Raw genomic sequence first — 18,429 nt, 5'->3', positions numbered from 1 at the left:
TTCTATACATGGTATTATGCCATCTGCAAATAGTGACACATTTACTTCTTCCTTTTTAATTTGGATAACTTTCATTTCTTTTTCTTGTCCAATTGCTATGGCTAGAATTTCCAATGCTATGTTGAATAACAGTGGCAAGAGTCAGCATCCTTGTCTTGTTTCCAGTCTTAGAGGAAAAGCTTTCAGCTTTTCACCATTGAGTATATGTTAGCGATGGGTTTGCCATATATGGTCTTTATTATGTTGAGGTACATTCCCTCTATAACCACTTTATTGAGAGTTTTTATCATGAATAGATGGTGAATGTTATCAAATTCTTTTTTGGCATCTATTGAGATGATCATGTAATATTTATCCTTTGTTTTGTTAATGTGGTGTTTCATGTTGATTGATCTGCAAATACTGAACCATCCCTTCAACCCTGGGATAATTTTCACTTCATCATGATGTATGATCCTTTTAATGTACTGCTGAGTTCAGTTTGCTAGTATCTTATTGAGGATTTTTGCATCTATGTTCATCAGAGATATTGGCCTGTAATTTTCTTTTTTGTAGTGTCATCATCTGATGTTGGTATCATGGTAATGCTGGTCTTTTAGAATGAGTTAGAAAGTATTCACCCCTCTTCAGTTTTTTGGAATAATTTGAGAAAAACACGTATTTACTCTTCTTTAAATGTTTGGTAGAATTCTCTCTTAAGGTATCTTCTCCTGGACTTTTGTTTGTTGGGAGGTTTTTTGATTACTGTTTCAATTTCACTACCAATCAGTCTGCTCAGACTTTCTATCTATTTCTGATTCATTCTTGGAAGATTGTATGTTTCTAGGAAAAATGTATTCATTTCTTCTATGTTGTCCAATTTGTTGGTATATAATTGCTTTTATGATTGTTTGTATTTCTGTGACTATGGTTGAAATTTCTCCTCTTTCGTTTCTAATTTTATTTATCTGAGCTCTTTTTTTCTTAATGAGTCTGACTAAAGATTTACCTGTTTATCTTTTCAAAGAACCAGCTTTTAGTTTCATTGATCTCTTCTATTGTTTTTCTCTTTTTTTAATGTCTATTTTGTATCCACTCTGATCTGTATTATTTCCTTCCTTCTATTAACTTTGGGCTCTGTTTATTCTTCTTTATCTAATTTCTTTAGATGTAATTTTAAGTTGTTTGAGATTTTTCTTGTTTCTTGAGGTAGGCCTGTATCACTGTGAATTGTCCTCTTAGCACTATTTTTGTTGCATCCCATAGATTTTGGAACGTTGTCTATTTTAATTCATTTCAAAGTAATTTTTTACTTCCTTTTTGATTTTTTTCACTGACACAATGGTTTTTAGTAATATTGCTTAGTCTCCATGTGTTTGTGTTTTTTCCAGTTTTCTTTTTTTAAAAATATTTTTATTTTTTAATATAATTTTTAAAGGGTACTTTCCATTTAGAGTTATTACAAAATATTGACTATATTCCCCATGTTGTACAATACATCTTTGAGCCTATCTTACACCCAATAGTTTGTATCTCCCACTTCCCCACTCCTATATTGCCCCTCCCCCCCACACTGGTAACCACTAATTTGTTCTCTATATCTGTGTTTGCTCCTTTTTTGTTATATTCACTAGTTTGTTGTATATAGTTTCCACACATAAGTGATATTGTACAATTTGTCTTTCTTTGTTTGACATCTCACTTAGCATAATGCCCTCCAAGTCCATCCATGTTGCTGCAAATGGCAAAATTCCATTCCTTTTTATGGCTGAGTAGTATCCTATTTTGTGTGTGTGTGTGTGTGTGTGTGTGCGCGCATGCATGCACACATCTGCATATGTGTGTGTATATCTCACATTCACTTCTAATTTATCCATTTATCTGTTGATAGACACTTAGATTGCTTTCATATCTTGGCAATTATAAATCATGCTTCTATAAACATTGAGGTGCATGTATCTTTTTGAATTAGTGTTTTGTTTTGTTTTGTTTTTTCAGATGGATATATACCCCAGATTGAAATTGTTGGGTCATACAGTAGTCCAGTTTCCTTCCTCTATTTGATAGTTTCATATCTTTGCCTATATTTGATAGTTTCATACCTTTGTCTTTGAAAGATATCAGTCTTCTTTCACTTATTGAGGCTTATTTTGTGACCTAGCCTGTGATCTATTTTGGAGAATGTTCCATGTGCACTCAAAAATAATGTTTAGTCTGCAGTTTGGAATGCTGTATGTAATAGTATACCTATTAAGTACTTCAGATCTAATATGTCACTTAAGGCCAATGTTTCCTTATTGATTTTCTGTCTAAATGATCTATCCATTGGGGTAAACCCCATTTAAAACCAGGGGCTTTAAAGTACCCTAGTATTATTGTATTACTGTCAATTTCTTCCTTTATGTTTGTTAATATTTGCTTTATATATTTAGGTGTTCTTATTTTGGGTGGATAAATACTTACAATGTTAAATCTTCTTGTTTGAGCGACACATTTGTCATCATGTAATGCTCTTCTTTGTCTTTTATTACAGTCTTTGTTTTAAAGTATTTTGTCTGATATGAGTATGCTATTTCATTTTTTTTCATTTCTATTTTCATGGAATATCTTTTTCCATTCCTTCACTTTCAGTCTATGTGTGCCTTTAGTGCTGAAGTGAATCTCTTATAGGCAGCATATAGATGGGTCTTGTTTTTTGATTCCATTCAGCCACTTAAATCTTTTGATTGGAACATTTAGTCCATTTTTATTTAAATTGATTATTAATAGGTATGTAATTATTGCCATTTTGTTAATTGTTTTCATGTTGATCTTATAGTTCTTTTCTCTTTCTTTCTCTTTCCCTCAGGTTTGATGGTTTTGTTTGTTGTGTTATTTGGGTTCCTTTCTCTTTACTTGTGTATCTATTGTAGGTTTTTTGTTGTGATTTATGTATATCAACCTATATATTTAGCTATTTTTTAAGCTGATAATTGCTTAAGTTTGGACACATACTAAAATCTCTACATTTTTACTCCCCCACCACATTTTATGTTTTTAACATTATATTTGACATCTTTTTATTTTGTGTATCCCTTAACTACTTACTATGGTTGATTTTTACCACTTTTGTCTTTTAACCTTCATACTAGCTTTTCAAGTGGCTGATTTACTGCTTTTGTTATATGTTTGTCTGTATCAGTGAGTTTTTTTCTCTTACATATTTTCTTATTTTTCATTATGGTCTTGCCTTTTGGCTTAAAGAAGATCATTTAAAATTTCTTATAAGACCATTTTAATGGTGATGCATTCTTCTGGTTTTTGCTTCTCTGGGAAGCTCTTTATCTCGCTTTCAATTTTGAATGATAACATTGCTGGGTAGAGTATTCTTGGTTGCAGGTTTTCTCCTTTAAGCACTATAAATATATTGTGCCACTCCCTTTTGGCCTGCAAAGTTTTTGCTGAAAAATCAGCTAATAGCCTTATGGGATTTTTCTTGTTTGTGACTTGTTTTTCTCTTGCTACCTTTAAAATTCTCTCCTTATCCTTAAATTTGCCATTTTAATTATGTTATGTCTTGATGTGTATCTCTTTGGTTTCATTTTGTTTGAGATTCACTGTGCTTCCTGGACCTTGATGTCTATTTCCTTGTTCTTGGTTCCTTTTTTATATTTTCTAACTCCTTGTTAAAGTTCTCACTGTGTTCCTCAACTCTTCTCCCAAGTTCAGTGAGTGTTTTTATGACTGTTGCTTTGAACTCTATATCAGATAAATTACTTATCTTTGTTTCATTAGAATTTTTTTTCCTGGGACTTTATTTTATTCTTTCCTTTACTATTCCCATTTTGTTTGACTTTCTGTGTTTGTTTCTATTAACTAGGTTAAACAGTTACCTCTCCTGATCTTGAAGGTGTGACCTTGTGTAGGAACATACCTGTGTAGACTGCATGTGCCTTGTGGCTTTGATGGCAATGAGCCAGAGCTAGGCATGGGCCAAGGGTTGTCCTAGAGCTTCCTGGGGGTTGCCACCTGGCTGGTGGGTTGGAGCTGGAGGTAGGCATGGGTCAGGTGGCATGTTGGAGCAGTCTTGGCAGGATATCTAGGGCACCAGGCACTTTTCCATCTGCTGCCTCTATGCTGGAATTGAGTGAATGAGTTTGTGCACACGCCCTTTAAGAACAGAGTCTTGATTTCCTACAGCCCTCTAGCATTCCTGGACATAAGTTGTTTTGGTTTTCAAAGTCAGTTATGGGAGTTCATCTTTCCAGTGCCAGTCCCCAGGGCTGTGATGCCCCATGTGGGACTCAAATCCCTTGCTCCTTAGGGGAGGACATTGGAGTTTGTAATATCACCTCCCATTTGTGGGTCCTCACCAGATCATGTCTTTGCCCCTCCTACCCAACTCCATGTGATTTTTTTCTTTATATCCTTAATTGCAGAAGAGCTGTTTTGCTGCACTTCAGGTCATTCTCAGAGATGGTTGTTCTTTTGGTGTGTCTGTGCGAGGAGGTGAGCTCAGGATCTTTCTCCTCTGCCTTCTTCATCCCACCTCAAGGAGACAGACTATATTTTAACATTATATCTGAAGTGCCTGGTAAAATAAATATTTTTTGAGTTAATAAAATCTTTAAGAATAAATAACAGTGGTTGGTGGGGGCCCTGCTGTGTCCCCACCCCTCTCCAAGATCCACAGGGGCAGAAACCCGCATCAACTAGAGGCATTTGGGGACACAGGGCCCCTTGCCTCCAGAGCAGCATTATTCCCCCAGAGCAGCTTAGTGGCCTTGTGTGGCTGAGTGGACCAGCCAAGATGTATAGGAGAATAGACTGAGAGGGACACAGAAGTATAATACAAAGAATCACTAGGCCAAAGTAAAATAAATAAGAGTATTTATGAGTATCAATATATAGAGGGCTCAGTGTTAACAGAAATGATAATTTCTTTGTTCCATCCCTTTAGTTAAGTCTCTTCTTGTTCTCTTGAGGAGTGATACATTTTTTTTAAATGATAGAAAAAAGGCTTTTCAAATGATAATTTGGAAGATGCATACTTCTCAAGCTCATTTTTATTTGAACTAGAAATGTACTGAGAAAAGATACCCTTTCATTTTTTCATTTGGTCAGATACTTATTGAGAGTTTGATATGTGCCAAGCAAGGCATAACTGGGGGAGAGGATTAAAACTAAATTTAAAAAATTGGGATCCTTAATGATATTTCAATTGAGTAATGATTTATCACACATATACTAATAGTCCTATTATAATATAAAATAATTGTGTCATTAAGTACAAAGAGCTAAAAGAGTTCCAGTGAAGGAGGGATCTGATTAACTTCTTGAATGTTGGATGCTCAAGGAAAGCTTCAGAGGAATGTATAGTTGACATGACCTCTGCAGAGTGAGTAGGATTTGGGCAGGCTGAAATAGGGAGGGATGACATTCAAGGAAGATGGATTGCTTGAGCAAAGGCACATAGATGGCAAAGCAAGATGTGCAAAAGGGAAGTTTTTCAGTTGCCTGGGCTATAGGTTGCAGGGAATTTATTGAAAGAAAGGTTGGAATGGTGCAATTGATATTAGTTGCTAGTCTAAATTACATTATGCTTGTAAGTATTGCATGAGGATACCCTGCATTTTCTAAAATCAAATAATTGGCTTTAGCCTCTTGGAATTTAGATGGAGTGTCTGTCGAGACTGGTTGTTGCTCCTCCTTAGCAGATAGGTTTCCAGAATAGATTCCCAAAGTTCAAACTTAAAATTAAAAAAAACACAACAAAAAACACACAAAAAATCTTCCAGTAAAAGCAATTCAAGGGGAACTGGTTTTAAAGAAGCACTCTAGCCTTCCGGGTAAGCATTTTTTCCATTATTTCTGTATGAAGTCACAATATTGTGAGAATATTTTCAGAATTCCATTTAAAAAAAATCTGAAGTGTAGCCTATAAAACATTTCCTGAGAATTGATGTGTACTCCATAGTATCAATAAAGTAGCAATTTCATGTTAAGAACTAGGCAGCTGCAAAGTGAAAACATTGTTAATACTTTTTGACCTGAATTTGTTTTGCTATGTAAAATCTGGAGGAACTAGTTTTATAAGAGAAATAAAAAATATGATTATTATAATTGAATGTTTTTGAACTGCTACTGTTAAGGTCTCAGGGAATCTGTTGTGAGGGTTAATAACTCAAAAAAATGTATCCTTAGCAACCTACAGGATTGTGAAATGTTTCCAAGGGTAATTTCCTTGAAGTTAAAGTTAGGATTATTAAGGTTCACTTAGCAGATAAAGTTTGTTACAATTTTCTGGGACTCTAAGATGACAAAATTTCTCATTTATAAAACTAGAACAGAATATTAGAGGGCCATGAACCATACTCTCAGGACATTTCCAGATTTTCTTCTTTATATGGAGGTCAATTAATAAAGGAATCTGAGATTGCTCAAGCTGGATTTTACAAAAGGAGTTATCTTGAGTTCTCATCTTTTTCTTTTCTTTTCTTTGAAAGTAGATCTTAATGTGCTTCATGAAAACTGAAAATATTATTAACTAATTTCTATTTATTAAGATTTAATGTTATTCATACAGAAATACTTGAAATAAATATTATTTTTTAGAGTCTTCTGTGGAGACAGATTAATTTCTTAATGAACAAAGCTCAACAAACTTTTATTTTTAATTAAAAGAAAAATTTTCAGTAGGGAAAGTCATTGAAATGTGACAAAATATTGTAGAGTGTATTCTGATATTAGAATAAATTTTATTATGGTTTTATAAAAAAATTCACAAATAATAGAAAATTTTAGATTGAGGAACAGTCTTATACTGACTGAACTTCCAAAGTTTCACTAACTGGCTAACTAAACCAATATTGGTTTGAAAGAGTCTTCCTTGACTTATTTGAAGAAGGTGATGTGTTTTCTCATGAATGGGATATTATAGCAAATGGCATATAACTTCCACTCAAGCTAGAGCATCAAAATGATTTATCATCATCATTCTCATAAGAGAAATCACTTTATTAAATAGATTCACAACACTTTTTTCCTATTTTTTGATTGTCACAATTTACTTAAAGTTCATCCCTGTTAGAGACTATTCTGTGAGTTTTGACAAACATACAACTTTATAATCACAAACACAAGATACAGAACAGTTTCATGACCCAAAAACTTCCCCATTGACTAAATAGTCAATTGTTCACTCAACCATTGATCTGTTTTCTATCCCTAGAGTTTTGCCTTTTTCAGAATTTCATATAGATGGAATCATACAGTATATAGACTTGATTCTGGCTTTCTTTCACCTAGCATAGTGCATTTAAGATACATCTATGTCATTGTGTTTATTGGCAATTTTACTTTGTCAATGCTGAATAATATTCCTATTCATCTACTCTGTTTTTGAGATTTTATTTTCTATTTTTGGTGATTATAAAGAAAGCCATTGCAGATATTTACATTCAAGCTTTTGTGTCAATATAAGTTTTTATTTTACTGGGTTAATTCTTAGAAGTGGAATGGCTGGGTTTTGTGGTAAGTATATTTAACTTTGTAAGAAACTACCAATGTTTTGCAAAGGTGCTGTAACATTTTGCATTCCCACCACAATGTATGAAAGTTCAAGTTGCTCCATGTTCTCCCCACATGCACATTCTCTCCAGCTCTTGGTCTTGTTAGTTATTATTGTTATTACTACTATTATTATTATTTAAATGTTAGCCATTATAATAATGGAATTTCATTGTGGTTTTAAATGTCAGTGTTCTAATGACTGATGATATAGCATCTGTTCATATGCTTATTTGCTCTATGTATTTTTGCCTTGTTAAAGTCTCTGTTCAAATCGTTTCCCCCTTTTTAAATTTTTTATATTTTTATTATTGTTTTAGAGTTCCTTATATATTCTGGATAATCTATTTTATCAGATATATGATATGCAAATATTTTCTCCCAGCTTTATCACATGTATGATATGCAAATATTTTCTCCCCATTTGTGTCTTATTGTTTTATTATCAACACACTTCTGAAGCTCAGAAGTACTTAATCTGAAGTTCAACTTATGAAAATTTTTTTTATGGATCATGGCACACTACTTTCAACTGGAAAATAAAGTGTTTAGTATCTTTGATAACCCTAAATTTTGATGCTCTCAAGTGAACTTATTTGGGTAGTAAGCATGAAAGAATGTAGTACTTTTAAAAATTACAAAATTATGTTTATATATACTGAATATTATTTCTTTATTTTTTATATAACTGACTTAATAATAATGAAATTTTAAATTTCATTTGAAAATTTAAGATCTTCTGATTCAGTTAATCACTTCTGTCTTCTAGAAATTGTGCAGTTTAATATCGGTCTTTGAATTCTAGTTACTGTAGATGTAATTAAAAATTGGAATACTATTTTGAATATTTCAGTTGATAAAAATTCTATTAGGCTGTGATCTAGGTTAAAATTGAAAATATTTCTTAATATATCATAAACATATTATCATTCTTTTTGAGAATGAATTTTTTTTTTTTTGTAAACTGTATTCCTAATTACTCGTATATTCAAACTATGGGACATTGTGTCTCCCTAAATCTTTCAATTTAAAAGTTGCCCTGGAATTTTTGAGATTTCCATATCCCCTTTCAATAAAAAAAAATCCAAATACTGATGATCCTATATTATTTGAAAATTTGGCTTTTACAAATTAAGGTTAGTTTCTTCTATGACTTTGCTGTCAGTATTCTGGATATTAAGATTTCTGTACCAGGTGCTTGTAGTTTTATTTATTGGAAGACTATCTGATGATGAAGAGTTTGAGATCTCTTTGCCAGAATGTGAATGGATTTCCCAGAGCTTAGCATAACAGAGTGTAAAATAGATACAGAAACTGCATGAAGCATAATTTTCTCAGAGAGGTGTTTTTTCAGGTGTGTTAGTAGAACACTTTTCTCATTAGATACTTTGTGAAAACCACAATTACCTGGTCAGAGGAAGGCTGCTCTGCCCATGTCACCTGTACTCTCAGGTGCAGTCATCTCCCAGCTGCTCTGAAGGTTAGCTGTTAATAACTCATGGCTCCTCTTTATTACTGTCTTACACTAGCTGTCTGATGTAGAAGGTAGTATTTTAAAAAAGAAACAGGCCCAAAATGGAGACATTGTGCTAAGCCCACACTACCAAACCAAGACTAACCTAACCTGATTGCAATTTTGACCTTCTTCAGGAGTGTAATCTTAACTAGTCAGTCTGGTATTTCCTGGTCAGCACCAGTAAAGTAATCTGCCTATAAGACCACTTTGTTTTCCAAAGGAAGGTGACCTTGCTTAAAAGACTTCTTTTTTCATTTGCAACTTCCTTGTCCCATCCATTCTCTGCTTTTACAGACATTTCCTTTTCTGTAGCTCTTTGGAGATCCTTTCCAGTTGCTTAATAGCATGTTGTTCTATTCATGAGTTGTTGAATGAAGCCAATTAGATCTTCAGATTTACTCAGTTGAATTTTGTTGTTTAACAATAGCGTCTCTACATCCACAATACAGGTAACACATAGCCAATGACTGACTGACAAAGGGGTACAAAATAACTAGCCACCTTGCCTCAAAGTGGGACTAATTTTGTGGTCCAGTTTGTGCTGTTCAGGGGGATCAGACTGAAGCTAGGCTCCAGCTGAAACTGTACTTTATTTCTGAAAGCACTCTCTCAGTAAGTCACTTGTGCTCGAATGCCTTTCTTAAGTTCTGCTACTGAGAAATGTGACTTAAGACAAATAGATTTTGGGGAAAAACTGCTTATTACTATTTATTATTATTGATTATTACTGCCTTCTCTTGAAGAGTCAGTAAACTTTGTGTATTAAAGATTATGATGTTCTACAGTCATAAATATTATTAATATTCTTTTAACATAATATTCCAATTTTTTTAGCAAGGGAATAATTTTTTTCTATAGTAACATGTTATATCTCTCAGTTCTAGTGTTTCTCAGGATTTGCTCAGGGAAAAGGTGGCTTAGGAGATGTGATTCTTAATTTAGTCCTAAAAGACACAAAATTTGGATTGAAAAATTATATCTAGCTCTCCCAGGACAATGCCACTTTTGTTCCAGGTTCTTTAAGCTCTAGGAAGTACCTTGCTGGCTAACTTGAAAGGATGAGTTACAGAACATTTGAGATTTTTGTTAGATATCAAAATAGAGCAGTATCTTTCAGGAAACATTATTTGTTGCTATAAGTAACTTTTCTTGAGTACTCTAAGTTGGTGAACTGCAATTCTGACTCCTTTTTATTAGCATTTGCCTTTCTTTTCTCTGATTGCCTGTTACTAAGAGGACCATCCAAATGGTTTGCCCTGCACAGTAGAGTCTCAGATTCACTTGTTGTCTAGCGTTATTATTAACAGTGTTTCTCTCTTAAAGATGTCCTGGTTAGGATGATAAATTGTGTGGTTTCTCTACCTATAATCAATGACTTTGCTTGCCTGACTCTGGGATTCTTCCTAGGCTTGATGCCATCCTGTGCTATTGAGTTCGGCACCTGTTGTGACATTTTATTATTGTGTGAACGAGCTCTGCCAAAAGTCCTCTGCCCACTTGATACACTTGAGTTTATTATAGAAATACATTGAGATTATCATGTTCAGGGACAAGTTAATAAGCTTGTTTAAATGTGTAGATTATTGATATATGAATACAGTTTCCTTTTCAGCTGTAGTCTTAACATCTGCTTACCACACCACCAATTCTTTTTTTTTTTTTTTTACTTCTTTGGAGAAACAAGAAGTTTGTACATTTTTTTCCTTTTGTGAAATTCTAAGATAGAATGGTGTGAGAGCATCACTACTTATGCCAACTTGAAGTTAAAATGGTGTGAAAATATCAAAAGTGTTGAATGTAAAACAAACTTCTGGAGAACATATCTACAGTCAAAAAAAATAGGTCACTTACAGCTTAGGACTACAGCAGTAAGTAACCAAGATTCAAGAAATTTGCCTTAGTATGACATATAGTGAAAAAATACTTAAAGAATTTTAAAACATCTTTTTATTTTCATGAAATGAAAATTGTCATTTTTACCTTTTTTCTTTATGCACTGAAAAATAATTTTTTATAGTTTTCCTCTGGACTTAAAACACAGAACTAATTCATATATTTTAAGTCTTTGCCTGAACGCCGTAATTCCATAAATGCTCCTTAAACGTGACTTTTCTACGTTGCCGGTGGAACCAATGTTTCACATGTGGGAGAATAGGAACCAATCCACGTTCTCATGCTCAGTGGTGTGGAAGTCCCATATCCCTGTTAAGAAAAACCACATAGCTTCCTACTTGGTTATATTTTTCTGCTTTGACAAAGTTTTTCATGCAATTTTAAGATGATTTGTAATAGAAAATTCCACAAAAATGTAGTGAAACTTTTTTCTCAAAATGTTGAGTTCTCCAGGGATTTCCTATGCCTAATGTTTTGGTTCTACAGATATTCTGAGAAGAAATAAATGCTTTTCAAATGTTGATGCATGAGTATATAGATTAGTGACTAAATCTAAAGTTGACTTTAATTTTTTGACTATTCTCTTTAGGTTTCCTTCACCTTACAACTCTTACTAGTACAATAACAGACAAACGCATTAACATTAAGGGGCTATTATTTTTTTAAACAACAAAGATGTCACAAGTTTTTTGTTTGTTTGTTTTTTAATTTATTTTTAGTTGTGTTGGATCTTCGTTGCTGTGTGCTGGGCTTTCTCTAGTTGCTGCGAGCAGGGGCTACTCTTCATTGTGGTGTGAGCAATGAAGCAATGGCTTCTCTTGCTGTGGAGCATAGGCTCTAGGCATGCAAGCTTCAGTAGTTGCAGCATGTGAGCTCAGTAGTTGTGGCTCGCAGGCTCAAGAGCGCAGGGTCGGTAGTTGTGGCACATGGGTTTAGTTGCTCCGCAGCATGTGGGGTCTTCCCAGACCAAGGCTTGAACCTGTGTCCCCCACATTGGCAGGCAGATTCTTAACCACTGTGCCACTAGGGAAGTCCCTATGTCATGGATTTTTGAAAAAAATCATAAATATGTTATTGTATAGTTCATACTAGGAAAATATTTACATTAGCTGTGGAACACTGTTGTTTTTTAGACCAAATTTTATGATCAGTGAGAACACAATTAGAACTATTAGAACTCTATTAGCCTAGCTCCATGAATTATAAAAAATAATTGCTTCAGAGACTCAGCTAATGATGAGGCAGAGACATGAAATGGTCCCATAAGCCTCCAGTATAGAAACAATTCTAAAATACAGATTAAATAAAAATACATATATATTTAAAGACACTAGAACATATCCAATGACAGAACTAGAAGAGAGTTTGCAGTTTCCTGTCCCAAGTGTGCTGCCCAACCCCCAAGGCCCTGGTTGAAGGAAATGACATTGGAGAAACAGAAATTACAGTGGGAAAACAACAGATTTATCAACTGAAGTTAACAGAGATAAGCATTCAAGTCTGGAAAACATTGAGAAACTCAAAGGGGAAATCCCTAACTGTGAAAAAGCAAAAGATTAGATCCCTTCAGAACATAAATTGTATGAGCCCGTGGTTGACAGTTAAGTAATGCACGTGCAAAAGACACCACAGAGGGCCCACCAAAAAGAAAGGCAGAGATGAGAGAGAAAAATACTGTTGAAACTTCGAGCAATAGGGAGCCAGAAATGTGAATTTAATGCTTTTTAAAAACAAGTGCATTCTCCAATTGTAAATATGTTTGGGTGCAGAAAGTCTTGAGGGTAAGATTACAAAGCTGAAAGCTAGCAGAATTGCTGGAATTAAGGATATCCTGAAAAGCAAGGAAACCTGCCAAATTTTGTATGTAAAAGAGAGTCCCACAGGGATTAGGTTAAATAAAAATGCCGCAGTGGGAAAGCATAAGAGCAGCGCAGATGTAAGTAGCTGCATAGCTTGGAGTAGAAATAGTTTGTGATTTGATTCTGGGCAAATTAAGTATCGACAAAAATAAAATCTGATAATCATCAGGAGAACATTGTCCATTGTCACTACAATAAATTATCTAAAATGGGCAAATAACAACCAAACCACCAGACACGTGAAGAAACAGAAAAGTGTAACCCGTACATAGGCAATTTTTCTTTTAAATTTAAAGAAGGAAACAACAGAATCCTATTCACAGTAAGTCAGATATTAAAATAAGCAGAGGAAGCTTTCAAAGCAGCCATTCTAAATATGTTCAAAGAATTAAATTAGAATGTATTCAAATATTTGAAGGCAAATATGGCATCAATAATTGAAGAGATGAGCAATCTCAACAGGGAAATGCAAAGTATTAAAAAAAAAAAAGAAGTTCTAGAATTGAAAATTGCAATTACTGAAATAACAACGTGAACACAACAGTATGTTGGAAATGGCAGAAGAAAGATGCAGTGATTTGAATATGTATCAATATAAATTGCCCAATCCAAAGCCCAGATAGAAAAAGACTGAAGAAAAATGAGTAGAATCTCAAGAGATCTGTGGTTATATATGAAACAGTCCAACATACATGTAATTGAAATCCTAGGAGGAGAGAAGCAGGAGAAAATGACAGAAAAATGATTTGAAAAACATGTCAAAAACTTTTCAAATTTGCTAGAAAATAGTAATTTAAAGATTCAAATACTCACAAAACCCTAAGCTGACTGAAAATGAAGAAATCCAGTTTGAGACACACAGTATTTTAAATACAGATTGTCAGTAAAAGAGGAAAATTTGAAAACAATAGTGAAGGAAAATAACAATAACTTTAATGGCTTCCTTCTCATTAAAAATTATGGAAGCCAAAACATTGGCTTGACATGAAGGAACAAGAGGCAAAAAGGTTTCTAAATCCAGGGAAGTTATCCTTCACAAGTAAAGATGATTGTGCATTTCTAATTGTAATACAATTCTACAGAATGCAAACTAATGTATAGTGACAGAAGGCAGGTCAATGGCTGCCTGAGAACTGGGATGGAGGGAGAGCTATACAACATTGATGCACCAGGAAACTCTGGGAAGTGATGAAAATGTTTGTTGTCTTGATTTATTAATTTTGATGATTTATATATATATACATATATATAAATAAAACTTTCATGAAATAACACACATGCATGTGTGTAAAAATTTATCATGTTATATCTTTTAAATATGTGAAGTTTGTGCTACATCTATTTAACCTCAAAAATCTATAAAAAATGAAGGCAATGACATTTTCAGATGAACTAAGACTTAGAGAATTTGTTGCCAGCAGACTTGAACTATAAGAAATGCTAATGAAGTCTTCAGTCTGAAGAGAGATGGTACAAGTTAGTAAATTAGATCTGTAAGAAAAAATAAAGACCATCAAAAAGGTAAATATCTTATTTTAAAAAAATGACTAAATTATAGCACTTATTGAGTTTATTATATATTATATCATCTATCATTTATTTCAGACAACTATGACACTAAAATTGAGAGAAGAAATGGAAATACACTTTTGCAAACTGTCATATTTTTCTGAAGTAATTTACTATTTTACTAATTTACTACTAATTATAGGTAGATTGATATATGTTTAAGAAACATACTTCTAGTCTTAGAGATACCATTAAAATCACAGTGGAAAGAGACATAGCTAAAAATCAATAGCATTCCTGAGACAGAATATTACAAAATATTTGATTATGTTACTTAAGAAAGGCAGAAATGGAGGAACAGAACAAAAACATACAGTACATGATGGACATAAATATAATCATATCAATAATTATAGTAAATGTAAACGGCTAAACACTCAATAAGAAGGCAGGAATTGTCATGTTAAAAAAAGCAAGAGCTGGGAAGTTGTTGTATAACGAAGGGAGTCCAACTCGAGGATGGAAGATGTCTTAGAGGACTGGGGTGGGGAGGGTGGGGGGGACTCGAGTGGGGGGGAGTCAAGGAAGGGAGGGAATACGGGGATATGTGTATAAAAACAGATGATTGAACTTGGTGTACCCCCCAAAAAAAAAAAAAAAAAAAGCAAGAGCTAATCATATGTAATCTACATGAGATGCTCTTTAAATACCAAAACACAGATAGACCAAAAATAGACCAAAAGGCTGGAAATAGACACACAAAGCCAACAGTAAGCATGAGTAAGTGAGAGTGATTACATTAATATCAGACAGAATAGATTTTCAGAAAAGGAAACAAGAAATATCTTAAACCAATGAGCTAAGCTTACGCTTAAGAAACTGGAAAAGGAAAAGCAAACTAAGCCAAAAGTAAGCAGAAGAAAGAACATAATAAAGATGACAGCAGAAATCAGTGAAAAACAAAACTAAACAGGAATAGAAAAAAATCAATAACATGAAAATGAAAAGTAATAAAATTCATGTAACTCTAGCCAAACTTATAAGGAAAAAAAGAAGCAACACAAATTACCTAAATTAGCATGGAAAGAAGAAACACCACTATAAATCTTTCAGAAGTTAAAAGGAAAATAAGGAAATACTATGAACAATCTTTTTCTAATAATCAGATGATCCAGATGAAATGAACACATTCAGTATACGAAAACTGTTTTTCTATATACTAGCAATGAAAAAGTGGAAAATTAACTTAAAAAAATCAACCTATTATGAAAACTAGGAAATAGGCGTAAATATCAGAAAATATATGGAAAACTTATACTTTGAAAATGACAGCACATAGCTAAAATGTTAAAGAATACCTAAATAATCAGAAAGATATACCGTATTCATTGATTAGAAAACAATATTTTTAAGATATCAATTCACTTGAAATTGATCTGTAGATTCTATGTAATTGGAATCAAAATTCTTGTGGAATTTTTGGTATAAATTGTTAATTTATATGAAAGGGGAAAAGAATTCTGGAAAATTGGAGAAAATTAGAGGACTTAGATTCCTGACTTCAAGACTTAAACAGTGTGGGATGGAGATAAGAATATACAAATAGATCAATGGAACAGAATAGGGTCCAAAATTAGACCAACACATATACTGATTTTGATAATACTGCAGAGGTGATTCTATGGGCAAAGAGTATATTTCAACAAACTGTGCAGCAAAAATTGGATAACAATGTGCAATATATATATATATACTCATCTCTCATGCTACCCACAACAATTAATTCAAAATAGGTCATAGGTTGAAAAATTCTAAAAGAAATCATAGAAATCTTTGTCATATTGGATCAGGCAAAGATTTATTTAAAAAGACACAAAAACCAAGAATGGTGAAGGAGAAAGTAAGTAGAAACTATAAAATTAAAACCCTCCGCTCTTCAAAAGATGTTAAGGAAAATAAAAATGCAAGCAATTATCTAGGAGAAAATACCTCCAAAACATATGCCTAATAAAGCACTTGTATCCAGAATATACAAAAAACTTTTACAATACAATGATATGATAACCCCATTAAAAATTGGTAAAACTATTTGAAGCCTTACTTCACTAAAGAAGAAATAAAAATGATTTAAAAAAAGCACATAAAAAGTGCTCAACATCAGCACTCATAGGGGAAATTCAAATTACAACCGAGAAGATTTATCATTACATACTTACTAAAATGGCTAAAACTAAAAAATAAAAATGACAGTACCAAGTATTGGTGAGGGTGTGGAAAAACTGAAACTCTCAGTATAGCTTATTGCAATGCAAACTAATACAATGCTTTGGAAAGTGGTTAGTCTCTGATAAATTAAACATGCACTTACTATAATACCCAATATTCTTACTCCCTGATGTTCATCCAAGAGAACTGAATACTTTTCACAAAGACGTGTGTGTAATTGTTCATTGTAGTTTATTCAGAGGAGTCCAAAACTGGAAATAACCCAAATGTGTGCCTGCCAAAGAATGAATAAACTAGTTATGGTATCTACATGGCAGGGGACTCCATTCAGGAGTATAAAGGAGCAAAATATACATTCATACAACAACAGAAATGAATCTTAAAAGGATTATGCTAAATTTAAAAAGTAGACACACAAGACTATATATTACCTGCTTCTATTCACATGAAATTCCAGAAAAGAAACAATTATACTGAAAAAATGTGCAGAAGTGATTAATAGTGATCAGGGATGGGGAAAGGGATTGCCTTCAAAGGGCATGAGAGAAATATTTGGGAAGCTGTTTTATACTATGATTATGGTAATAGTTATACAAATCTGTACCTTTGTCAACACTCTTTGAACTAAACACTTAAAATTACTGAGTAATTATATGTAAATTATACCTTAATTTGAAGAATAAATACATAAACACAAAGGTCAAAAGTTGTATCAGAAAACAATTGAGAGATGCATAAATACAAGTAAATAAACTGGTGGAAGACTGTGTTGATGAACAGAAAGATAAAGAAACTGCAGAATTTGATGAGAGTCTAAGATTCAGAACCAGAGTTCATCACCTGGTATTAGAAATGGGGAAAAAAAAAGTGTTAGAATTGATTACAAAACCAAAGAATTATTTGTTCTTCAAAAATTTTATAAAACTCTCCTATAATGCCCTTATATGCCTAGTGAATTTTTAATTTAGGTAATTGACAATCAATTCCATTTCTTTATGTTTATTTTTTTATTCAGATTTCTATCACTACTCAAGTCAATTTTGTTGTTTAAATTTTCATAGAAAATATGGCCTCTTTCACTTAGATTTTATTAGTTGACATAAAATTATCTTTTAAATATTTGAAATTCTCTGCATCTGGCATTATGTGTTTTTTTTTTCATTCGTAACTTTCAATACTTAGTATTCTGAGCTTCAAAATTTTGTTTATTTTATTTGCTCTAGTAACACCAGCTTCTGGTTTTTTAAAAATATTTTTACAGCTTTATTGATATAAATGACATATAAGTGTGTCAATTTAAGGAGTACAATGTAATGATTTGATGTATGTATATATTGCAAAATGATTACCACAATAAGATTAGTTAATATATCCAGCACCTTACATAGTTAATTTTGTGGGTGTGGGTGTGGTGAGAACTGTTAAGATCTACTCTGTTAGCAAATTGGACAAACTAGAAGAAATGGATAAATTCCTAGAAACATAAAATCTGCCAAAACTGAATCATGTAGAAAAAGAAAATTTGGACAGACCAGTAATGAGTAAGGAAACTGAATAGTAATCAAAAAACTCCTAACAAGGTAATGCCCAGTACCTGATGGTTGCACTGGTGAATTCTACCAAACATTGAAAGAATTAACACCAATCCTTCTCAAACTCTTGCAAAAATTTGAAGAGGATAGGACACTAACAAACTCATTTTAATAAGGCCAGCATTACCTTCATATCAAAGCCACATAAGAACACCACAAGAAAAGAAAATTTTAGGCAAATATCCCTAATAAATACAGCTTCTAGTTTGGTTGGTCAATTATATTATTTATCTGTAGGGGGAAGGTATTGGATATACATCTTTAAATTTCTGCTTCAATCTTTATTACTTTTATTCTCCTTTATATA

Source organism: Hippopotamus amphibius, chromosome 8 (genome assembly GCF_030028045.1).
Source record: "Hippopotamus amphibius kiboko isolate mHipAmp2 chromosome 8, mHipAmp2.hap2, whole genome shotgun sequence".
NCBI classification, from domain to species: domain Eukaryota; kingdom Metazoa; phylum Chordata; class Mammalia; order Artiodactyla; family Hippopotamidae; genus Hippopotamus; species Hippopotamus amphibius.
This window is presented reverse-complemented; position numbering follows the sequence as displayed.